The sequence below is a fragment of the Hirundo rustica genome, chromosome 3 (genome assembly GCF_015227805.2).
Source record: "Hirundo rustica isolate bHirRus1 chromosome 3, bHirRus1.pri.v3, whole genome shotgun sequence".
NCBI lineage: Eukaryota > Metazoa > Chordata > Aves > Passeriformes > Hirundinidae > Hirundo > Hirundo rustica.
Window position 1 is genome coordinate 114926603 of NC_053452.1, and position 26914 is coordinate 114953516.

General features: G+C 40.9%; 1 protein-coding gene across 2 annotated transcripts in view; it reads right to left on the reverse strand.

Annotated features, from left to right (window-relative positions):
* MSRA (methionine sulfoxide reductase A) overlaps positions 1 to 26914 on the reverse strand; it is a 236737-nt gene that overhangs the window by 194961 nt on the left and 14862 nt on the right. Inside the window, exon 1 of one of the 2 annotated variants that reach the window (XM_058419797.1) lies at positions 24424 to 24443. The exons of the other annotated variant lie outside the window; for it this stretch is intronic. The gene's annotated coding sequence lies outside the window, so the exon portion shown is untranslated. Of the gene's footprint in view, positions 1 to 24423; positions 24444 to 26914 lie in introns of those variants that run through there. 2 annotated transcript variants of the gene reach the window in all.

Below are 26914 nucleotides of genomic sequence, written 5' to 3' on the forward strand. Positions count from 1 at the left end.
CACACCATCCACAGAAACACCAACATCAGAAAAGGTTCAGGGGATGCCTGATCAAACCTCTACCAGCATGTGGCAGAAGTCTTACTTACAAAAAATAAAAATATTTTTCCACTGCTCTGTCATTCCCTAGGCCAGCACAGCCACACCAGGACACGGCAGTATGCTCTGCACAGACAACATGGCTTTTATCTTCTGTTTATAATAATGATATTGTCGTGATGAGACTTGAGACTCAAGGAGCTGAGGGAAGAAACCTCAGGCAGGGCTTCCGCTTATCCAGAATAAATTCTCATCTTGTTAAAGAGGATCTTTGGATGGCTCTTTTGTTATTGCAGAAGGAATCTGACAGTGTTGATAACGACACAACCCTGGATCTTGCAGTGCCTTTGAAAGCTCAGACAGAACCTGTCGGTTCAGAAAGTAAGAGAGAAAATCTTCTCCTGACTTTAAATCCCGGAAAGAAATCGACGCCTCCACAAAAATAGAGGAAAATGCCTTGAAAAGCCTTTGAAGGAACAAAGAACCAGCAATAACGACAAAAAATAAAAAAAACAAGAAACAAAATCCTTACTGCTTTTTAGGTGACATACACAAAATCCAGCAGTGCAGAAGCCAAAATGTTAAAATTAGTGCTGGTGCCTGAGAGAACCCTGAGGGAGTTTGCATTAGCACAACAAAAGTTTGCATAGAGCAGCTTTGATGAAGCGAGCAGGCCCTGCTCCGAGCAGGAGATGGAGTTACAAAGGGTGTCAAACCCGCTGTGCAGACTCTTCTGATGGTGCCTTTCACAGAACTGAGAAAAAAAAAAGTTATTTGCTAACATTTTACAGCCTCGTGGTGGAGGAAATGCCACAGTACAAAGAACGAGAGTAGGTCTTCCTAGGTGACAGAACAAAATATTTCCAGGTGTTTAAGCCAAGTAACGGTCAACAATGAAAACTCATCACGGAAATAAAAAAAGCAAACAAAAATACTAAGGGATGACTGAGATATCCCGGCGCTGTTTGCAGCAGTCCCACAGCAATAATCTACAACACCTCTGCCTTTCTCCTTCTCAAGCCAAACACTCAGGTAGAGCCCAAGATATTAACAGAGTAATTAAGACCCAGCTGAATTATTTCAAGCACTTCCAGTGGAAAAGGATCTTAAATTCAGGGAAGGAATTCTAAGAGTGCAGAGCTGTGCTGAACTCATCACTTAATTGAAAGCTTCTAAAAAGTCTGGAGGTGAATTAGAGGCACACAGTTGTATTTTAATACAGAAGCACAAGAACTAAGGTCTCACCACTGCTTACATTAAAAACACCGAGTGCAATGTTCACCACGTGCTCTGAGAGTCAGACACTATTGATATTGAAATTATTCAAATCATGGAATGGTTTGGGTGGGAAGGGACCTTAAAGCTCATACAGTTCCACTCCCTGCAGGGAAACCTTCCACTATACCAGATTGATCCAAGCCCCATCCAACCTGGCCTCAGACACTTCCAGGGATCCAGGAGCAGCCACAGCTTCTCTGGGAATTCTATTCCAGGACCTCACCACCCTCACAGGGAACAATTCCTTCCCAATATCCCATCCAACCTCTCTGGCAATGGGAAGCCATTCCCTGTGTCCTGCCCCTCCATCCCTTGTCCCCAGTCCCTCTCCAGCTCTCCTGGAGCCCCTTTAGGTCCTGGAAGGGCTCTGAGCTCTCCCTGGATCCTTCTCTTCTCCAGGTGAACAGCCCCAGCTCTCCCAGAGCAGAGGTCAGAATACAAAAAGGGTTGTCCAGCCCTGGCACAGCTGCCCAGGGCAATTGTGGAGTCCTCATCCCTGGAGAAATTTAAAAGCTCTGTGGATGTGGCACTTGGGGACATGGATCAGTGATGGCCTTGGAACACTTGGACTCAATGATGTGAAAGGGCTTTTCCAAACTAAATTATTCCATGATTTTCTGATATGAATAAAAATTCTATTGGCTGCTCTGAGTCACCGGCAGCTTTGCAAGAAGCCCTTTGCCACAGCATTGCTCTATTCAAATAATTAATTCAAATCATGTTAAAATCCCAAAATCAGGTGCTCAGAAGTTTGGAAATGCCAGAATTATTCCTGTCCACATCCATCCCAGCAATCCTGCTGGGTGTCCCCATCCTGATACTGACTCAATTATGTCGTTCCAATTTTCTGGCAGGATCTCGGCCCTATCTTGTGACCGGGAATTTATCCTGTGCTTCATTTTAACCCAGCACCTGCCCGCATCTCATAGTCTGTGTAAACTCTTTGCAGCTGCAACTGATGGCAGCCATGGAATTGCTCAGCCAATGCTGCAGATCCCAGTTCACCTCCCAACCCTCCAGGTTTTACAGCTCACAAGAGCCACCTTTATCCACCCAGCACAATTAAACTTTCATAATTTAATGTACAAAAGCAGAAAGTTATTCCAGCTACTTCATTAAAACCTCTCTATTTGTGATAAATCAATAAATAACTGTATTCTATTTATTATTCAAGCTGTTTTATGAACATGTTCCCACGGACTGCTAAGATCAAAGGAAGTTGCCAAAACTTTTCAGAGCACAGGATGCAAAGCTGGGCTCCACGATTTAATTGGATCATGTGGAAAATGCACAGAAGCTGAAATTCAAGTGATAATCATATTTTATCTTACTAGGACCTGGAAGAACACCCAACAGCACAATGACTGAGGACAACAGAGAAAATATCCATGTCCTTCCTCCTGCACAAGCCTGGAAGCCTTGCCAGTCACAACTTCAAGAAATCAAATTGGTTGTTTCTTATTTGCTTTGTATGATCATTTTAAAAAAAAAAATGCCACTCATTTTAATTGGACAGAAATTCAGGATTCTGTGAAATGTGGGGTTCCGGGCACTCAGCGCACAGAGACTCTGAGAAAAGGAGAAGGTTTTTTAAATGTTAATAAGAGAACTAAAGAGATTTGGACTCAAAACTGCCAGACAGATTCCTTAGGGAAGACCTAGGACAGTACTGAACAACAGGAATTAGGCAGCTTCCAATCCCAGATCCAGGAAATTCATGTATTGAAAGGTGTGCCATGACTCCAGCCAACCATCCCACAACTTCCTTAATGCTGTCTCCAAGGCTGGAGGGAATTAATGACAATCGTCATTGTGTCCTCAGAAAATTACAGATATTACTACTGCAAACCTCACAAAAATAAATGAAAAAAAAAAAAAAAAAATCCTGAAAGGCAACATGGAAACATCATGGCCTCGAGTCTCATTTTCAGCGTGCGATCACATTTGAAAACCACCCATTTAACAGCAAATGCATAAATACACGAAGTAATCAGTTTTATCAGGTAGCTTGCAAGGTATGAGCCTGCATCTTAGACCTGGCTTTCAAATTAACTTGTCATTTTTTTAAATTACAAACAGTAGTTTCTGCCATAATTTAGTACACTATGAATGATGTATCTAAATAAATATTCACTTTCTGTCTAAATATGAAAATAATGCTTTTCCTATCACATAAAACTAATTATTGGAGTTTTTCATGGCCATTTTTTTCCAAATTGCATTATGAATTATTCATGATGCTGAATTTAATACCGTTATTTTAATGATAATATCTCATCAAAAAAAAAAGTTTTTGAAGAAGAATTAAACACATCTTTAAACAAAAGAAACAAAGGGTACTGAGTTAAAATCATCCTTTTGGTAGTTTTAGGGAGATTAAAGTTACAAGCAAATAGAAACTTGGTCTCTTCAAAACCAGGCAGTTCTTTGGCTCCAGGGTGACACTTCAAATTAAAATGTAACAGCTGAGCTAGCAGAGAAGAAATAGAGACAGTATTTGAGCAGAAAATATTTCCTTAGAAGTACAATATTGGATTGGGCAAGTGGAGAGGATTTGAACTTCCACTTTCAGCTTCTTGTCATTTTTTTTACAGTGAGAAAGAGAGTAAAATGTGAATTTTGGAGATTTATGCTGAAGGAGCGGGCAAAGAAAGGACAATGCCCTGAATGACAGTTCATTGTCACTGTAGGAAAAACCCTTACATGGAAAACCTGGCTTACCTTCACACCTTAGAGAGCCACAGAATCCCAGAGTGGTTTGGATTGCAAGGGATCTTAAAGACCACCTTGTTCCACCCCCTGCCTTGGGCAGGGACACCTTCTGCTAGCCCAGGTTGCTCCAAAACCCATCCAACCTGGCCTTAGACACTTCCAGGGATGGGTTTCCCATTTATTTGCAAATTTTGTTCCCTCTGCTTTCTCACTGGTCACAACTCCTCTCCAAATGCCATTTGACACTTTTTTTTTTTTTTTTTTTGCTGCAGGAGAAGTAAATGGAGTCTGAGACCAAACTTTGACACAACGAGGACACCCTGATCCATGTGACAAGAGCCCCTGGAGCAGAGGAACTGAACTTTCCTGCCTCTCCACCAGTGTGAGCCCTCACTGCTCTGCTTCCCTCAGTTCACGCCATCCTCAGATTTCCCTGGGGCTGCTCAGCTGGATCACAAGTTCCTGGGAAGCACAGGGGCAGATGTGAGGCACAATCAAGGACGCTTTGTGTGGTTCTAATAAAGAGCTACAAGGTGGAAGTATTTTTTTTTTTACGCCTTAAGGCAGAAGGAGACAAAGAAGAAATAAGAGAGAAATACGACCAAAATGGCCCAGATATTTAATGTCACAGAATCATGGAATAGTTTAGGTTGGAAGGGACCTTAAAGATCATCCAATCCCAATCCGTGCCATGGGCAGGGACACCTCCCACAGACCACGCTGCTCCAAGCCCCATCCCAACCTGGCCTTGGACACTTCCAAGGAGGAATCTTCTCTCCTTTGTCTTCTCCAGTCTTCCCAGTTTTCAGCAGGATAAATTAACAGTCTTGAAAACATCGCAGCAAAATGATTCCTCCATTAGGCTCCAGTGGCCAGTGAGAGAAGGTTCCCATTCCCCCACAAAGAGGAAAAGAGGGTCAGGTGGTCACACACATTCTCTCCTCCTCCACAGCAGTAATTCAAACCAGTTTTCTGCAATCAAACTGTCCCAGTGCTTTTTTCTTTTAATAAAAAGCTTTTTTCCCGCAATTCTACCTGCAGCTGAACATATATAAAAGATCAAGATATGAAGACCATGGATTGTGTGTTATCTTCTGTGTCATTAAATCAGATCTGTCTATCAAAGCTCTCCTTCACCTCTCCCCTGCCACAGTTCATTACAAGGACCTGGTCTTTTATGACTAAACGATGGAGTAATATTAATCCTTGCCAAATGTAAAAAGGAAGATATGATAGCAGGAATTTAATAAAAATACTTTTATTTGCCAAGGTATTTTTCTGCAGCTATCAAACGGAATAATAGCACACCTCAAGGCTCCCAAAGAATGGCAGCATATTTTCCTCAATGAGTTAAAATTTTATCTTCAGCCTCTAGTTATACAGTTCGTAAAGGCTGAAGAGTCAAATCATTTCTTTTAAAAAAAAAGTAAGATATTCCGATAAACACAATTCGCATTGGAAATTATTTTATATTCTCAGTTACTGTTTAATTGTTATTCTGTTAGGAAGGGACCATCTGGGTCACTGAATCAATCCCATGCTCCCAGCAATACCCTGGTCTTTTAATTTATACATTTACATGATTTGCCTCATTACTCCCTTAGGAAAGCCAGTCCAGACCTTGATGTTTCTAGTTTTTGGAATTCCTCTTCGAATTTTCAGGTAATCTTATTTTTGGCCAGTATTTATTTACTGCTTTAAACTGAAAGAGGAGAGATTGAAATGAGATGTGAGGAGGAGATCTTTCCCTGTGTAGGTGTTGAGGCCCTGGCACAGGGTGCCCAGAGAAGCTGTGGCCATCCCTGGATCCCTGGAAGCGTCCAAGGCCAGGTTGGACAGGGCTTGGAGCAACCTGGGATAGTGGGAGGTGTCCCTGCCCGTGGCAGGGGTGGAACTGGATGGGCTTTGAGGTCCCACCCAACCCAAACCATGCCACGATTCTGATACCCCAAGCCGATGCACTAAAAAGAAGAATTCTCAGAAGTCATGGAAGTTAGCAAAAGAGGAGAGCTTATAGGAAAGCCTGGTTTTTTTCAATGGAAACTACAGCTATACAACATCCCTTCTAATATCTTCTCTCAAAAAAAAAAGTTTATTTCTCTCCTTGAATAATTACTGAGTAATTAACGTGGACCTACAAGGGCATCATCCCAGGGCATTGCCTACACCCAGCAGAGCAAGGTTACAACTGAGCCTGTCCCTCTTCAACCCCACAACATTTATTTCAGTCAATCACCTCTTCACGGTCCTGCGTGTCAGGGGGGCAGCAAGAACGGGGCTGGCCCCTGTTTTGGGGGTTAAATTTCCTTGTGTGTGCTTTTCACAGCGTTAAATCTCATGTAGAGCAACCCTGTACAAAGAACCTCCCGGAGCTGAGGATTCATTAGCATTCCAAAGGAAGTTGTTCCAGCAAAGATGATTAAGCAAATACCCCTGTGAGATGGGGAAGAGTTCTTTGAAATGTCTCTCGTGGTTCAAGAGGGCGTCTTGGAAAGTGCAGAACGATTTCTGAACTGCGGGAGCAGGTACTCTGAGCTCGCCCCCATTCTGACACTGTTCTTGGTCCCCTCATCCAAACCGTGATTAGAAACTGGCATTTTTTACTGGGACAGAGAAAACCAGTGTGTAAAATATAAACAAGGACAAAACGCTTTCCATTTATAAAAAAAATTCCCCTCTGGATCCACGAGTAGGTTTATGGGACTTTGTTCTTTTTTTGGTGTTTTGTTTTTTTTTTTTTAATATGCAAAATGGGCAAACATTAAGCCAAGCATGGCATGAAAAGGGACAAAGCTGAGAGATCACGATTTTTCCACCATTCAAGTTTATCAACAATAACTTTTTAGCGTTCCCAAAACCTTGCAGTAACCACAGGTATGAAATGCAAAGGTTATGTCTTCATATGTGCTGCTTCTGCTTTGTTTAAAATACAGTTTGCTTTAAAATTCAGGTTTAAATAATGTTTAATATTAATGCTTACAAGCATCCATTTTGCAGGGATTGTGCTGTAAGACAGAGTGAAAACATGAGGTAGATCAAGCCAAACTCAAAATCCTAATAAAATCATGAAATTAATCAATCTGAAGACCCATCTGGGCAGTGAGCAGAAATCAGGAATTCAGGGACTTTATAAGCCATTAATTTTATAATGTATAAAAGGACATTTAGAAGTTTTCTTTTAATCTAGTACAAAGTGAATCACAGAAACTCCTGAGTTGGAAGGGACCCACCAGGATGATTGAGTCCAACCCCTGGCCTGGCACAGGACACCCCAACAATCCCACTTAAAAAAAAGTATTAAAATATGGAAAAACATTGAGCAAATAAAGAGGTATGAAATTCTTTTTTAAAAAAATATGGCTGCAGTTTCCCCAATTAGTAAGAGCACGAAATGAATACAAAAGTAGGAAAAAGCAGATTTCTCCAAGCACAATCTTTTTTTAGATTGATTTCAGCTGCTAGGGCAGTACAATTCCAAATCATCAATAATTATGGACATTATATTAAATTTATCTTTATTAAAGAATCACTAAACCAACCCGTACATTTAAAATTATGCGAAATAAATATCTTTTAACTCAAAAAGAAAAAATTCCAACACAGTAACTCGATGTCTTGAAGGCTTGGTAACTAGTAAAGAATGTGTAAAGATGCACAATCACAGAATGGTTTGGGTGGAAAGGACATTAAAGCTCATCCAGTGCCAGGACATTAAAGCTCATCCAGTGCCAGCCCCTGCCATGGGCAGGGACACCTTCCACTGTCCCAAGTTGCTCCAACCTGGCATTGGGCACTTCCAGGGATCCAGGGGCAGCCACAGCTTCTTTGGGCGCCCTGTGCCAGGGCCTCCCCACCCTCACAGCCAGGAATTCCTTCCCAAAATCCCATCTCACCCTGCTCTCTGTCAATTTGAAGCCTTGTTCAGTCACTCCGGGCCCTCGTCCGAAGTCTCTTCTCCCCATCTTTCTTGCAGGCGCAATAACAGAATTATCACTGACAGATACAAACAGCAATAGTTTTTAGGCAGCACAGCTCATCCTTTGCTGTCCTGGCAGGTACCCCCTGACACAGACCACGAGCCCTTTTAAACAGAAACTACAGGAGATGGATGAAAGAACCTTGTGGTACTTGTGGTGAAGCTACTTAAAGACATTTTAACCCGTCACTTCTGTATCATAATCAAAATTGAGGTTTTGCATGCATTTACAATGCAAGGAACAAGGTGGCTTGGCAACCAGGATAAATCCAGGTGTTTATGGAGTCAGTGAAGAAATAGATCTGTAGTTAGAAGAGCCTCCACTAAACCAAAAGCCAGAGGGAGGCTTATTTGTGCTTGAATTTGTGAGCATGAGGAGCATGAATGTTCCTGGGCTGAATAATGAACCTCCTTGGTGCTTTGGGGATGGTTCATAGCTCCTGGAAGAAGCTGCTTTGTATTCAAATGCAGGATTTTATGCAAGCTTTTAAAAAGATACTTTTCACATTAAGTGAAACCTCTTGATATTAAAAACGTGGGCACATCACATGCCCTAATTTGGGGAAGGTACTCATGAAACAGAGAGGCTAAAAGCTTGCTGCTCAAGGATACACACGTTGTTGGGGTATCAGCTCTGTTTCCAGCACAGGAGGAGTCTGAGGGTCCTGCTGCGGATACTGGGAGCCCCAGCAAGGGGAACTGCCTGCTCATGGAGTGATCAGTGATAAGGAGAGGACATTTCACCTTCTTTTGGTGGCTTTCCTCTGTGCCTCATGAGCTTAAAACTTGTCCCTTTGTCCCCATCCTGCTTTTCCCAGTTGTGCCACAGCTCCCCTGAAAGCCCCACAACCTCCTTCCTCACCTGAGTTCTGCAAGTCATCCTCCTTCTTTCCCTTCTCCCACTCCTCCATTCATGAGCCTGGGGGTTCATTCTTGGCCTCTTTTCCAGCTTTCTGACTCCTTTATCACCTTACCTCAGGACATCAGGAGGGATTTCCTCATGGAAAAGCCTGTCAGACGTCGGAAGGGGCTGCCCAGGGAGGTTTGGAGTTCCAACCCCTGGAGATGTCCAAGGAATGATCCTGATTCTATAATTCTGCCTCCAATTCTTGATTCTGTCACTGTCAAATTGGCCTCCTTACTGCCAGCCAGACCTTTGGTAATATTGTTGCCTCTATTCTTGAAAGACAAATAATAATTAGCACATCTTTTAAATTAACATTCTTACCCTTAGTCCGCAGAGCCAGGTTAAAGCAGACGCATTTTCTCCTATACTGCAAAATATTTTTTCGTCATTTTTTCATTTTGCCATTGACATTCCAGCCACTAAAAACACTCTTAACAGAGGCGGCTCAGAAAAAAAAAAACAAAAAACCACCTACTTTTACTTTCCACAAATGAAACATTTTTGATGATATTTAGATCAGTGGGCAACTGCACCTCCACAGACCCCCACACAATTCTTCCAACCTACACTACCCTACAATTACCCAACATAGGGCAAACCTCCACTTTTTCGTTTTCATTTTAAATAAATTATTACCAAAAAAAAAAAAAAAAAAAGAAAACAAAACCACACTGCAAGTGCTTCACAAGTATTAGTTGTATATTTTTGAAACAAAAATATCAGCAGCAAGAAAAGCTCCACAAAAGGAAAATATTCTTCACAATGGAATTAGTCAAGCACATGAACAAGGTGCCTAAAAATGGGATTAAAATGTTAGAGATTTCCAGAAGTCAATGAGCAAGGCCCAAACTTTGAAGGCTGCCTTGCTCAGAGCAAGGAACTGAAGTATAAAAGCTTCCAGAACCCCTAACCTGTCTGTAACAGTATGAAATAATGATATTTTAGTTCATCACTGTCTGTTTTCAAACTTAAGCAGGATAACAAGCATTTAAAATGGATAAAAATATTTCTAGATTTTAAATATCTCAACATTTTTACTTCTTTTACCCTCCTTGTTTGATTGCAGGTATTTTTGAATCCCAAAACACACAACAGACCGAGCTGAACTAAAAGTCAGTTCAGACCCTGGCTCTCCCTCCAAGAGAAGAGCAACTTCCTAGAATATTTTTCACCTCTATTACATATCCCCCAGTGGTTCTTCCATGAGTTTGCCCAGTCCCTTTTAGGAAAGTGGACACTTACAGCTCATAACCACAGCTGAGATTTATGTCCTGTTGTCCTTTACAGCTTTAAAGCAATTCTGTACCAGGTTGATTTTTACAAACACTGAGCAATAATTAACTGAAAAATAAAAGCTTGTAGAGGAATGTTTTTTTCCTTAGTCCTAATTCAGTAGGTGGTTTAATATGAAGAGGTGCCTGATCACTTCCCCTGCAGCAGCTGTGTCATTTCCACTCTTCAAAAACACATTCTCCAAAGCTGCCGCTGGAATTTCTCTCATTAATCGAGCTCAATAAGTCCCTGAAAGCCTTTGGTAAAACAGACACTAGATTACATTAATTAATCATTTAAATTTTCTTCTGATTTTCCTTCGACTGCCACAGGCAGCTCTGCCTCTTCAAAGGTACCTCCAGTGCCAGCACAATAACTACAGTTCAGAAGGGCAGCGGGAGGATTGAAGCCGAGGTACATTAAGGGAAAATTTGAGCCAATTTATTTGCATCATATATCCTACCAATTATTGCTCTAAGTGAAGTTAAAACCCCCTCCTGCTCTGACTTCATTTGCACAAAACAATAAGAAATTAGGGGGTGGGGGTGCAGGAATGTGTTTCGTTTTTAAGGGATGCCTCTCTTGAGGATACATAAAGGGAAAATATTTATTAATCAGCATGTCCCAAACCAGGTGATGGAACATGAAGGTTCCTCTTTTCTAAATTTAAATTGGTTCTTCATTAGAAACCTTTTCAGAGATTTGCTGCAACCAAAACCAGCAATTCTGCCCTTGAAGTGCACAGTAACCTCCTCCTGCTGCTTCCCAAAACTTCTCCTCCTACCTGTGCAGTCCTCCTAATTCTATTTGTTAGTAAATAATCTCTTTGATAATTGAATATGTTTATCCATTCTACCCAAAATTAGACACAGTAAAAATAGAAATGCACAGTACAAATTATTAAAGAACTGTAAATAATTGTAAATAATACAACACTATTCATCAGTACGCACTATTCATAAAAACCCTTTTGATATTATTAGAGTTAAACTGTTTTACATGTAAACTGAGAAATATTTACCTTAATTCTATGGTTCACCATGGTTCAGTGGTGGCTTGGCAGTGCTGAGTTAACAGCTGATGGCCTTAAAGGTCTTTCCCAACCAGAACCATTCGGTGATTCTCTAATATTCAAGAATCAAAGACCTTTGTAAAAGTGAGGAGTCATCAGCACCGATCACTTAAATCAAAGAACTGAAAAATTCTCATTTCTTGGGCGATCACACCCATTACCATTTCACACAGAGAATGGCAGACTCTGCAAAGCATCCAAACATCAAGGATTTCCAGAGGTATCATGAATTCCCTCAAAAACAACACGAAGGAGCAAGCACCCAAAATTCACTGTCACCATCAGGTGGTGAATCATCAGTGTCTGGTCTCAAACAAAAATCAATAGCAGGACACAGTAAATCTCCCATTTATGTGCCTGTAACTCCCATTTGTTACTGCCTGTATTTACAAAAACCACAAAAAGCAGGGTGCAGAATGTCACTGTGAAACCTGTGCTCTGCCTTATTGGGTGAGAAAGAGGAGTGACCCCACCAGGAGTTAATAACCTCCTTGTAATTCAGACAAGCACAAGAGGTTCTTGCATATGGAGTGCCAAAAAAAACAGTGTGATCTCAGTGTGTGAGGTCACTGAGCTGTCAGGAACAGAAGCAGAGACAAACCAACAAGAAATCATGACGCTAAGGAGGAAAAAAAAGGGAGAAAAAATCAAATTTAAGGGAATTTAAATATTAGATCCAAGCTGGTCTAGCGGAAGGTGTCCCTGCCCATGGAAGGGGTTTGGAAGGAGGTGACCTTTAAGGTCTTTTCCAGCTCAGGCCATGCCATGTGATCCAAGAGAGTCCTGCAGACTGGCTGTGTATTTTTCTACTCAAAAAGTGTCAGTGCGGACCAGGAACCTCCCCAAAAGCTGTTCTGAGTGTTGCTGCAGTGCTCTGTCAGCTGAAGGAGTTTAACAGTGGTCAAACAGACTCAAAACCAGAAAACTCATTTACTATGACAATGTAGCCTATCACAGACAGAAATGTATTCCAGGTGTGATCCTGGGATGGGTCAACCAAGCACGGGCTGAGCTCCTTTCTGTCAAGTATTTGAAAAGCTTGTAAATATTCCCCACTCTGTTCTCACCTCATTGGTGATGTGTGGATTGAGAGCAGCTGACTCCACAAAAAAAACCTCTGGCAGTGCCCCTAAAGCTGAGGGAGCAGAACACTTGTGCTTGTCCCACACACACAGACCCCAAGGATGAGTTCTCCAACTTATCCAGAAGTTTCTCCACATGGCTGCGCAGTTCATGAACTACTATATCCAGAGAATGAGACGATGGCTCCCACAAGCAGTGGGAACACAGAAAAGCTGTCTGACATGGAAGAAATTCCCTGGAATCCACGGCAGCACCTCCTGCTTTCAGTCACTGAAGGATGCAGAGTGGAATGATCACTGAGGTGTGGAGCCCAAACCCCTGCTCACAGTGGAACAAATCCAACATTCAATCCAGCTGCTCAGGGTCACCTCCAGTCAAGTTTTCAAATTCCCCAAGGCTTGTGATTCACACTCTGACTATGAAGAATATTTTCCTTAATGCAATCACGCCTTTCCCTGTCATGGTTTTGCTGTTCATCAAGAAAACAATTGATAATCATCGCTGATGTAGAGCTGGAGGTGTGATAAATCCTCCGTATCTAACACAGCTCAGCAAGCTGCTGGTCACACACAACAGCTTCAGCTTCCAAATTATTTTCAAGCATAGTGCCCATTGTACGGAGGCTGATACATAAATAAATCAGGAATGGTGATGGCCACTTCGCCAAGCACAAATCATAAATGTGATAGCCAAAAACACTCACTCCCTCATTTGTACACCAAGCAAACACCCCTCGAAAAAGACATCAGAACATTATTCACACTCCTCTTCAGCACACAAATTACAGGTGATGTTACAAATCCCATAATCTTCCAATTTGGACGGGGCCTATCAATTTCGAACCCTGCTGGGCAACACTTCCAACCCGATTGTCCTGCCAGCTTACCTGGAGTTTGGAAAATGTCCTGCCAGCAACCACCTGAGCGAGGCTGTGTCTGCCTTCTTGTTATTTCAGGTATTTCTGGACAGCTCCTTCCCATTCCCAGAAAGCCTCAGGAAGTGGAAAAAGACTTAAAAACTTTAAGGAAGAACCCAAAAAGATCAATCAACAACATTTAGGGGCTCAATACCCATCTTAGTGCTAAAAATGACAACAGATCGATGGTGGCACCGTGAGGTCTCAGCCCACATTCCCAGCTCTAACGTAAGGAAATTCAGGAAATTCATACAGGTGGTACTACTGGAGTTCCTTGCTAACATTTATTTATTGCGGGTTTATACATCCCAGTGGCTGCAGAAAAGAAGTGGATATGTGGTAGAAAGTTGAGTAAATTGTTCTTCTCCTTTATTTGGAGAAAATAAATGTGTAACATGCCCATAGAAGAACTCCCAGACTGGAGATGAACGTTCGAGCGCCACAAATCGAGAAAACCTCAGTTTTTATTTCTGAATTCTCAGACAGCAGGACAAAGCCATGAAGGAAGGGAACAGGAATGCTGTAAAACAGAAAGTACTCCATGAGCAGAGATTTATAATTAATCAACAAGAGGGATGCAGCACTGTTTTACAAGGCAATAATCCAGCCCCATTCCCTAAGGAAAAGCCTTGGAGAATGAAGGCCAAGTAGCTTTTTCAAACAAGGCAACTGGATTATTGCCCCATAAAGCAGCACAGCTCTGTGATTATTACCTTGGTGCTACATGCCCTTTTTAAAATGGTTTTCCCCCATAAATGTTTAAAGCCTTCCAAGTAAAAAAGATCAGGGGAAGGGAAAGGAGATGTGGGGTAGAAAGCAACACATTTAATGTTTTCTTCTAATTTCCTGGGAAATACCAAGCACGCGACGTAAAAGAAATGCTTTCAATCAGGGTTATTACGAATAGCAGCAATAAATCCTATTAATAAGCAGCATACTATAATTTTATGTCTCTCTTATTCTTCACACATTGTTTCACCTCGCTGCTTGTTCCCTCCCTTTTCACGCTCTCCCAAAAGCAGAAGCATTTTTCTTTATTTACAATTTTTGTAACATTTCAGTTTCACTTTATATTTGATACACCAACCCCAAAACAAGGCAGGGACTCAAATATCTCCCAGAATCTTATTAGTGACGGCTGACAAAACTTTAAGCCACAATTAGTCTTTGTCCTGTACAAAACGTAAGATATTTGGAGAACATCGAGTCTTGTACCCTTGGCTGAACCCTGCCTTGACCTCTGTGACAACTCCAGGCCGTGCCACAAGTGCTCAGGGTCAAAAATCACTTTTATTTAGAACAGATATATCCAGAACAGTCTGTGTATGTCCCATCAGAACAGTAATGTAACAAAAATTAAATATACCAGCTTAAAAAAAAAAAAAAAAAAATCCTGGTAAGATGCTCTGAATACTCCAAGGATGGACTAAATTCCTCACGTGTGAATTAAAAGCAAAGCACCAGCTCCATTCACAGCACTAAACACGCACAATTCACTGAATGAGAACAGGATCAAAATAAGAAAATTCAGCAGACTCCCAAATCCTTTGTTTCTGAGATTATTTAGACATGTCCCAACTGTCTCACAAGTCTAACATCTATTCAAGGTACTGAATGTGAAAGAAAATAACAAGTGGAAGTTTTACAAATATTTCCTCTCTAAAAACTCCTATTTCTTTCATGTTAAAAACTTTGCAATTCCTCTCATAAAAATTTCTTTGTAAAGGCAAACAACCAAAACAAATATGATTTCGACTGATGTTGTTTTGAAAACATTAAATGGAATCCCACTGGGAAATTAAATGGAAATGTCACCTCTAATAATGGAAGAGAAATGATTCATAGGCAGACTCTAACATTTTAATATATGTTACCTACGTAATTAGAGGAGTCTGATTTTCCAAAGGAGCAGTCTCACACACCTTCCAATGAAATCAAAGCCCAAATACAGGCTGTGAAAGCCACTTTCAACATATGTGCTTCAAATATTTTGTCACAGTGCAGAAATTAAATCTGGGAAGACCTGGAAGCCTGTTCCTGCTACCTAAGGCATGGAACTCACAGGGTTCAACTGCTTTGGGAATATCTTTCTGGAATAGCTGCTGACACCAATGGCAAAGTTACACAATGGTTTCACAATGTTTGAACTGCATAAAATATCTGTAATCCTCTTTGTGACCACTTAAACTTAAGATGTCCCATTAAAGGCACTAGGACTTTGGAATCTGCTTGATCAAGAAATTCAGCAGGTAGAGAAGGTGACACTTCCTAGTTTGGAAGAGGAGAAGAAGGGTTTAATTTCACCTACAGTCAAACAAAGCAAATTTTAAAAAGCTCAAGTTTTATGTAATTCAGACACAAGCTGTGTGGGGATAGCAAACGCTCAAGTCCCACCATTCCAGTCCAATCCCAGTACAACATGAGAGGTGCAAGTTTCAACCCAGCCAAAACAGAGTTAACAACACAGAACATATTCTCCAGGCTCTTCAATTTTATATAAAGCCAATTTATCTGAAACTGCTAAGCAGTATTCATAGGTTATGAATAAAACTATTTAAGGGATAATCTAAGGGAGCCTTTTCATCAATATTAAAGTCATTACACATTATACTGAGTTACTGGAGAAGGATATTCCTCTAACTGCTCCCAAACTAGGAATCACAGCCTGGAATATGGAATCTGCAGGTGATCCATACAAAGTGTTATTTTCAGGTGTATCTTTAACCCAGCAACTCTGACAAGAAGTTTGGAGTCCTTTTCTGAACACCCAGAGAAGTGAGGAAAAAAACCTTTTTTGTATCATTTATTAGTACCATTTTCATTAAGGAGACAGGATTTGGGATTTTTTTTTTTTAAATACAGCAAGTGAGGTTTATTTGCTGGACCCTGAGCTGCAGGAGAAGGTGGGAACATCTTCATCAACTGCGCTGAATGTCTCAGTTCCCCCTTCTGTAACTGCAGCATCTGTGGGGGCTCTCTTTGGGGTGGAGCATCACGGAATCATGGAATGGTTTGGGTGGGAAGGGACCTCAAAGATCATCCAATCCCACCCTCTGCCATGGGCAGGGACACCTTCCACTATCCCAGGTTGCTCCAAGCCCCGTCCAGCCTGGCTTTGGACACTTCCAGGGATCCAAGAGCAGCCCCAGCTTCTCTGGGCAACCTCTCCACCCTCACAAGGAAGAATTTGTCTGTAACATCTAAGCTGTCTTCGCAGCAAAGCCTCACAGCTTGCCAGTAACAGGAGGGAATTTTCCATGCTGCTGCCACCTCTAGAGGATCCTTAAGGACAAGAATTTTGAGACGTGAGTGTCCGATCCAGGAATGTAAAAGACCCCACCTGGGCAGAAAGTGGCAGGAGAAAACTCAGGAGCTTCTGCAGAAATCCCAAATGAAGCAAATTGTGCGGGTGCCCTTCAAGGCAGCAGAGAGACCAGTGGAGGTCCTGCCTTTCAGTCCATTCATGGTTTTAGGAGCACGGGAAGTGCACTCCAAGTTTTCCATCAAGTATTTTGACTTTTGGGCCACAGAAGCCTCCTGGTCTCATCCAGAGAGATGCAAATGCCAAATTCTATTTTCACATATCCCTCAGAAAGGCAAGTGAAGGGTCAGCACCTCCCTCAAAAGCCAGCGTGAAGCTCAAAAACACTTTTTAAATCTAATAACTGCATTCACTACCTAAATCTATAAACTTTTTACACATAATAATTACTTGTAAAAGAAAAACAGTGAATTTGAGGCAACATGAGAAACTCCAGCTCCTACCACAGGCTTTTAAGGAAATGCTTCACTACAGGGTGGGCAGACAAGGACTTTGCACATTTCCTTGGTTTATTTTTAACTGTTACAAATGAAATTAAAATTATTTGCTAGAAAATAATTACAGAGTTTTTGGTCTAAATGTCGCCCAGAAACTCAAACTGAAGCAGGTGTACAAACCGAGTTGAACACCAGAATATTTGGAAAATTTATCAGAAAAAAACAAAAAAATCTTTAAACAAACTTTACAATACCTGATTACAATGCAAAAAAAGGTAAAAGGTTTAATTACCTCAAGGAAGCACATGAGCAAAAAGTCTTTCACTACACATACATATTGTATAGATATATACACACCCCTCTCATCTTTAAATAAAAATCTTCTGTGTGAAAGATTAAGTTTAATAAAACACACTAGTAATAATTTCTAAAAATGCATATAAGGACCTTGCAGCTACCCAAAAGTAAAGGAAAAAAAATTTTCCTGAAAATAAAGAAAAATCCAAATATCCTAAAAAAATCCAATGAAGTAGAGAGTGCAAATACCTTTAACTGACACACAGCCATAATGCAATAGGATTACTGACTCTTAATATGCTGTCCAAAATTAAATTAATTTAATTGGCTCTGTTCCCTCATACCCCAGGAACACAGGACAAAGATAAAACTCTCCTTCCCTGCCAGCACAGGAGGTTGATCATTTACTACAAAGCACAGAGGGCAAGGAAAATCGAGGCTGCAAAGTAAAAGAACTCTGTGTAACCAACAGATTTCTGTTCCTAATAGCAAAAGAAAAGTGACCATGAAAACTTGTCAGGAGTCACTTCTTGGCAAGACTTCACCTAAAAGCATTTTTCTCATCCCCCCTTTCTTTACTTGGTTCCCCTCCTCCTATTTCTGTCTTTTTTTTGCATTTTATCACTTTCTGACTATGTTAATTTTTAATTTTTTTTCCATTTTCAAACTACCTTTGGCTGCTGAATACCCAAAAGATTTGTTTCAATGAGCTCCTTACAAAGGAAGCCACAAAGCAAGTCCAAGCCCGGCCACTCCAGGGCACAAGGCTGCACCCTTTCACAATGAGACACGGTCAGGAACGTTTTCCAGTAATATCAGGCATAATTCCTGCCAGTGGGATTGTGTCTGATCCCAGAGGATGAAACAGCTGAGAGGAAATACCACAGACAAAATTCCCCACATCTCACAGGCAGCTCAAAGGTGGTATCTGCAGTCAGGAGCACTGAGATTGTCTGTGACAATGACAATTGTGAGGACATTTGTGATGCAAGGGACAGGCAAGTTTCATGTAAAAAAAGGACAACAGAGCACAGTAAACACTTCCTTTTTCAAAAATAAAAAGTAAAGTAAGAAAAAACCCTATAAGTTCACAAAGAGTGATCAGAGTATTGTCAACTTCGTGGCACTACAAGGTCATAAAATCCAGAGATGCCTTTGGTTGACACAGCTGGGTGCAGGATTTGAAAATATCCTAGAACGGTTTGGGTCAGGAGAGACCTTAAAGTCCCATCCCCAGGGAAACCTTTTGCTATCCCAGGTTGCTCCAAACCCGTCCAACCTGGCCACAGACACTTCCAAGGATCCAGGAACAGCCACAGCTTCTCTGGGCAACTTATCCCAGGGCCTCCCCACCCTCACAGCCAGGAATTCCTTCCCAATATCCCATCCATCCCTGCCCTCTGGCAGTGGGAAGCCATTCCCTGTGTTCTGTCCCTCCATCCCTTGTCCCCAGTCCCTCTCCAGCTCTCCTGGAGCCCTTTAGGCTCTGGAAGGGGCTCTGAGCTCTCCCTGGATCCTTCTCTTCTCCAGGTGAGCACCCCCAGCTCTCCCAGCCTGGCTCCAGAGCAGAGGAGCTCCAGCCCTTGGAGCACCTTTATCCTCTCATCTCAACACTTTCAATCCCATCTGTGTCTTTCTTATGCTGCTTTTAGGAGATTATTATTTAGAAGATTCCGCATTTCCACCTGCAGCTCCAATAGCTTGGAATTAATGACCAAATCTGCCTAAAAGTGCCCAGCTGTGGCTGCTGACTCTGAGGGAAAACAGCAGTAATGAGTCCCACACACCTACACTGCAGATCCTCATCCTGGCCCAATTCTCTCATGAGAGTCTAAGGAGACCATTTCAAGCTAAAATATTACAGAATAACAGCTAAGACCACAAGAAAATTAATTTATGAGTTGTTAATTAAGCGTCCATAAAAATATTCTTCCTTTTCATCAAGACACATTGGGCAAAATGCATCGCTCTTAAAATTGTTGTCTAAAAAGTTAGAAAGGTTGGAGAGAACTGGCAATAGCTGGGACTTTACATTAGCATAAACACATCAAATATTCATTACAGCTGAGCACTCATTATGTCAGCAGCTGAATTAAACAACAAGAATAATGTTTCCCAACTATAAAAATAAGTGCCACAACAGTCTCCTGCACCAGAGCAATTTTCAGGAGGAGACAGTGAGACAGTGTTGCAGGAACCACATTGTTCTCTCTGCTAAAACTGCTTCATTCACTACAAATATATTGGCTTTTAACAGTTCCTTTTCAGATTAATTTCTACCAAAGAGAAAGAATTATGTTCTACAGTGTGAATCCATATGAAAGGAAAAGCATCATACTGGGACAATGGGGTTTATTGCAACAGCAGAATGTATCTTAAATGCAAAATTACACCAATACTATGAGTTTACCGGTTTAATCATAGCTTAAAAAAAATAAATAAATACAGCAGACATTACAAAAACTCATTTATATGAAGTTTTTACACTGGCTGCACAAAAACAGAAAAATAGAGCCGGAAATGTAATGGCAGCAGAACAAAACATCTCAAGCTCTTGAAATATATCACAACTGTGAACAACTAATGGAAAGACTTATAAAATATAAGTATAAAACCATAGATATAAACAAAAGCCATATAAAAGGTAGGTAATAAAGCCATTGGGACAAGGAGGAACGGCTTTAAATCAAAGGAGGGTGGATTTTGTTTATATACAGGGAAGGAATTATTCCCTGTGAGGGTGGTGAGGCCCTGGCACAAGGTGCCCAGAGAAGCTGTGGCTGCCCCTGGATCCCTGGAAGTGTCCAAGGCCAGGTTGGACAGGGCTTGGAGCAACCTGGACAGTGGAAGGTGTCTCTGCCCATGGCAAGGGGTGGAACTGGATGAGTTTCAGGTCCCTCTTAACCCAAAGGATTCCTCATTCCATGATTTCATCATGTCAATGAAAGCCTTAACTAAATAAAGAGATCCTCTCTTTCCTTGAAGTCCTTCCTGCCTTCCCACCTATGGAGATCAAAAAGAAGATGGACAATGAACAAAGAATTCATAACCAAGGACAGAGAAACGCAACTCTCTCCCAGCTGGGAACAGACTATAATGGAAACTCACGGGCAAACACCAGGCTGGTCTTAGAAATGGGAAAACTGCCTACAACAAGAGGAGGTTACAGATTTCCTGGAGAAGATTTTATCAGTGGATATCACCTACAATTCCATGCAAATCTTCCCAGCCTACCATGTTCAACCATTTCTATCAGTGCAGGTCAAAACAGATTTTTCTGAGTATGCTCCTCCTGGACCCACACATTTTCTCGCAGTCTGTCCTCTCCACTGTCTCTGCAGGTGCTTTAATCTGGGATGGAATTTTTATTACTAAAATCACTGTCTGTGGAAAATGAAAATTTGAACACTCTTAACACTGTACCGTGTGTAGAGTTCTTAGTTTTTACTTACTGTGCATTAGATGAACAAGAAAGAGACTTTATGCCTATTCCTATCTGTAGGACTGGAAAAATCACATCCATGGGGCTTCCAAAACAAAAACCACACAGGAATCTTTCATGGAGCAAAGCACTTTTACTTTTTACCTACTCTTACACTGCACACTTGGTGTTGTGCTGAGGTGTAGAAGGGACGAAAGTTTGCATGAAAAAATCAATACAATGGAAACCTCTCAGGGCTGAAATCCAAAGTTTCCATTTGGAGAACAAGAACTAAACCCTTGTTCTGTGTCAGGAGAAAAGCAGGAACTCTTACGTGCATAATCCAAGAAGAGGGTAAAAGAAATTTTCCATTTTGATGTAATTTAGCAGAGAGAAAATAAAAATGGGTTTTTCATGCTTCTTCTCCTGTTCTTTTAATATTAATTTATATGGAAGGTCTTTTCATTGCAGTTTAGTGAACTCAACCAAACCTTTCTTCAGAGATTCCAGTTTCCTTTGGCATTCAGTAAAAGCGTTGTGTCCGTATGAGGGAGACACTTTTCCTGGGATCTGATTCATTCCTAAACTGTGGATCTGGAAGTGTCTGAACCATCAGTCACGGACCAGCTGCTCAGGGATGTGCTGGATAACCCATCCCTGGAAGTATCCAAGGCCAGGCTGGACAGGGCTTGGAGCAACCTGGGACAGTGGAAGGTGTCCCTGCTCAAGATCAGGGATTGGATATTCCGTGATTTCTCTCCTATTAATCTATTGACTAACAGGATAAGAGCACACAGAGAAAACAGTGCTGCAAACACTGCGCACGTCCTGTTTTAAAACCCCAAATTTTGATAGTACAGAAGTTGTAACTTCAGACAAACCAGAATTTGACACAGGCTGAAGAGGTCAGCAGCAAACAGGAGAAAAGATGACACCAAGACTCTGCTTGATCCTGGCAAACTTAAGAGAAAATAGGTGATTAAACAAATGTAAGGGAAAGACAATGGGAATGTTTTGCATGGCCTGTAATCTATCCCTAAAAACACTCAGAGGAACAGATGTACACTGGGCATAACTTAATTACAGAAAAAAAAAAAAAGACAAAAAGGAAAAACATGGATGTCCATAATAATTAACAGTACAAGCTTCTATTATTTCTACAACAATTTCAATAAGAAAATTATCAGAATCAGTCAGATCCTAAACAATTGGGAGCTATTGCTCATCTATAAATAAATGAGAATATAGCAGACAATATAACTTAAAAATACTACAAATTCATATTCTTATATTCTAACCATATTTTCTTCTGTTTTCCAATTTTTTATGGTCAATAAAGAGAGTGACTCACAGGACTAATGGGACAACCTCCCTAATCACCTCCTAAAGGTGTTTATTCCTGCACAATGACTACAAAAGTTACCCAGCTCACTTAAATGATATTTTAAGAGTTACAGTGGACAAAATAATATTGATTTTGCTCAAAATTTTTGTGGCATGGATAGACTGTGGCCTGTATGGAATAAAGGAATTCCACACAACTCAATCCCACTGTGCCAAGAGAAAACACTCTGGAATGGTGGACTCAAAATAAGCGATTAATCTGAATTAATGGTAAAGAATAAATAGTGAATGATAAGATTCTTAAAATATATATATAATATAACTTTTTAATTTTTTTTTAAATACTGTTATAGACACTGAGGACACCTCAGCACATGGAGTTCTGCCATATGCAGAATATCAGGATAATCTCCCACGGCTGGAATGCAAAGAAACACCCAAAATTTTAACATTTATAATATTGTCCTGTAACCATATTTAGGGAGAATCCACATTCATACTGAGAACTGCTCATCTCTTCCTCGTCCAATAACCACAGGGGTTCAGAGTAAGAGTTCATCCTAAAAATGATTTAATATATCAATATAAAAGGTGTAAACTAAGCACAATCCAGGCCCATTTTGATCTCAAACTACTTTGACACGAATTAAAACAGGAGAGTAAACCTTGGTTTATGTCTATTAATCACCAAAAGTGAAATCAGATATTGGCCCATCACAGTACCAAATGTGATGCTCTAATATGAAATATTATCTGTGGTTTAATAACAAAAGTGATGTTAAACCCCAACCCCCAATCCTCACCTGCACACTGAAATATGCCACGTTAAGGCACTGTACAATCCAATCTAAAACAGATATTAATGATTCATTAAGAATTAAACACTAATTGTTCATTTATGAAGTTATTAAACCTATCCAATAATTAAGGATCATAGATGAATGGTGGCAGCGAATAATCAAATTAAAGTATCCAGAAAACTCCAGCTGATAAAGAAAATACATAAATACAATAAACCATGTCAAATTACACCAGAAATTCCAGTTGCATCCAATCCAACCAATGTTCAGGTTCCAACCATTTAAACCTTGCAATTCCAATTCCATTTTTAAATTGCCAAGTTGGGATATTTTCCAAACAAACAGCACTTAGATGAACTTTTAAAATCAAAGAGTTTATCGGGAAGAAAAATATTTTATACCATAGGCCAAAAGAAATGTGCAGTGGTGTGTATCTCATTTCGGAACCCAAAATGTACTGACGAGGTATTTCAGAGATAAACAGTGTTTCCAGCATTGTAGAAATTGCTCCAAAACAACTTCAGTGTCCACAGATATTGAAATACTTGTACAAATATTTCTCTTTAAAAATGCACTGCAAGCACCCACATGTTGATCATGTTTAAAACCTGAATTTATGAAATTATGTACGTACTTGAGAGAGAAATATAGTTAATTTAGTGTATCACTTAGATATGCAATGGTCATTTTAATATTTCCCTTAGTAGCAGCACCATAAATGTTTTCTGCTGTTTTCTGAATTTTAATAGGGACACCCCGTAAAGATTTGGTTTGGAATGTAACAATTAAAGAAAACAGCAAATGCTTTCAGACTATGCACGATTTCTGAGAAATAAAGGGAATTCCTTCCAAAATTCCCCACGGACAGGCAAACTTAGGGCACTGCTGTGATGCAAACTCAGCACAGCACATCCCCGTGTCCCCGAGCACATCCCATGGCAATGCCTGCACAGGAAAAACAGACAAGAACCACACAGAGAGCAGAACTCAACTCCTCCAAACACTCCCCTTCCACCCAGGATCCATTTGAAATCCCCCACGGCACACCTATTCCCACACAGAACTGTTGAGGAATATTTTTTAAGGATTTAGAAAGACAGGGTTGCTATGTGAATAATGGCAATTTTTCTTCAAAAATCCTTGAGAAACCCTATTAAAAGGTTTCAGTGCACCAAATATTAATCACAACAGCATGTGCACCAAATATTAATCACAACAGCATCTTACCCACCATTTAACTACAGCATCTTTCAAAAGGCTCACTGATGTAGTAAAAAAACAGACAGATCTTGCTAAGAAACCAATTTAATGTAATATTAAGTAACCCAAGTTTTTGACATCATCAAAAAGACCAGTTAATTTTAGCAGCCTCATAATCCAAATGCCACAGCTAAAACACAAACACATTCCTATTAAAAACCTTTCCAATAATGTTGTTTCTTCCCTTCAGCAGGGAAGAATGATGGAAATGTACTTGTGCAGCATGCCAGGAATTGCACATCTCACAGGCTGAACAATCCAGTTTTTAAGGATAGGGTAATACTTACCCCAAGCGAAACCGATCCGTAAAAATCTACGGTTTACAGTTACTCCCTGAAATAATAATGCTGATTGTCACAGCAGCAGGAGGAAAATCCCAGTACATCCAGGCCTAATAGGCAGTGTGATCATATTTGCTCCCAAGAAATCAGCAGGCAGGTACCTCTCTCCCTGAAAATCCAGGCACCTTTGGAGAAAACAATGGACTTTCAGGTCCTTCATTTTACTGAAATTGTAAAGCACCCATGCTTCAGCCATCACTGATTTTTTTAGTCCATTTTCTTTTAATTCCTGAGAAAAGAGCCCAATTTTTCACTGTTTGCAGCAAACAGGACCTGTAACTACAAACTGAAGTTTCCGTATCCAGTGCCATCAACCGTCTCATCTTCAAACATTCCTCACTTGGCAGCAGCCGATATTTTTCCACCTCTTGTTGCTTCTAAAAGTAGAAAATTCAGCGATTTCAGAGGCTCTCTAGGAAGATGCACTGAAGGGAATGTTTGAGAGCAGGAGCAGAATAACCACGCTCTGATTTTGCCCTTCAGGCATAGCCTGGGTGTCTTCGGTGTGTCCTGCTGGGTCTTCAGGTTTGTCCCTAAAGGCTGGGACATGGAGCCAGGACAGCACCAAGCAGCAAAAACAAACGTTGTGGCTTTAAGAACGTACTCACTTTGCTATTGAGGTGTCACAACTTTCTCTCTACTCTTACTTCACTGCTGGGTCAGATGAAATCTTTAAGGAGGTTCCATTAAAAGTTCATTTCTGTCGAGAGAAACGCTGGAATTCCCGTTCCGAACGTATTCCAAAGGAGATCAGGTTCGGTTTTAAAGCACGTTTGTTTCGATGAAAAGTTTTTTGTTTTGCTGCAAAAAATGAAAATTCTCCCTTTTATTTACACATTCCCTCTGTAATCTTCCAAGTTACTCGGCTCCCTTACAGTTTATCAGACATAGGGGGAAAAAAAAAAAATCACCAAATATCGTATTTCCCATATGTACAAACTGACATTGTGGAGTCTTCATTAAAAGCTTTTATTTCTCTGCTCACTGCTAACTGGACGTCATTTAATGTCACCACCACTTCCCAAGAGCCCAAGAGACTTAAAAAGCGACGGAAGTTTGAAAACCAAAAAAAAAAGTTGTGAGTTTTTCTGTACCCCAGGACGGTTTTCTTTCGCGAAGCTCAAGCCGAGACAGCAGACAAAAGAAGCTGATTTGACTGAGCCGTGCCAAGTCTTGCCTTTTTTTCTTCCCTCGCCTCGCTCGCTCTCTCGCTCTCTCGCTCGCTCGCTCCCAGCATGGCAACCTTCCCGAGCAGTCTTGGCGGAGCTCCAGCCTGTGCCAGCCTGTCTGAATCCTTGTTTTCCAAAAAGATGCTCTTTGCGAATCAATTAATAGATTTCCAAACAGGAAACTGTGGGTCAGTAACCAAATCTTGGCACCAACAGCCGCTGCTCCTGCCAAATCGGCTTTATAGATTTCATGGTTCCCTACCTTTTACAATGGATGCAACGTTTGTGCTCCCGGATCGTGGAGCACTGGAAGCCATTCCCTGTTCTCGCAGGGATAAGAAATCTGCTCGCTAAAAATGTCCGCATGCGACACATGAACAACCTGCAGTAAATCAAGACTCTTTGGAAGGCGGGCGTATGTGTAATTTTAATAAGCACCAAATACTACTTAAAATAATGTGTTTTCATTCTCTCCTCCCCAGAATCATGGGAAGATGCCAGGAGCAGGAGACGTATAGATTTGAATTAAGATCACACTTGGAAGTCACGCACATTTTAACTTTATCTGAACTCCAGCTTGAAAACAACCCGTCTTCTCAATTCCACCATTATTAAAAGTCAGCTGAAAATTAATAAGAAATCGGATCCCAGCTCACACACAACAAATCTCCCCACATCCGTAGATCCAATGATGTCATCTTTTAATTCAACAGCTCCAGTTCTTGTGGCACTCAGAGCAGAAATGGCTCAGCATTAATAGTCAACTCTGGTGGGAAATTTTCTGATGTGTTGCAAGACTTTAAGGATAGAAAATTAGATTTGGAACTTCATTTAAGATATTCTAAATGACAAGAATTCATGTGAGGAAAATTACAGGAATAAACTTTCTTTTATCTTCAAGCTATTTGCCAAGGCAAAATGCCAACTTTTTAAAACACATGCATTACATTAATGAGCTAAATAGAATATTCTGAGGGAAAAAACCTTCCCGAAGTGTTTAATTTTCTAAGTTTATTCAGTAGAGAGTCTCAGAAGTTCACAGGATCATAGAATGGTTTGGTTTGGAAGGGACACTAAAGACCATCCTGTTCCATACCCTGCCATGGGCAGGGACACCTTCCATTATCCCAGGGTGCTCCAAGCCCTGTCCAACCGGGCCTTGGACACTTCCAGGGATCCAGGGGCAGCCACAGCTTCTCTGGGCAACTTATCCCAGGGCCTCCCCACCCTCACAGGCAACAATCTCTTCCCAATATCCAAGAAAATCC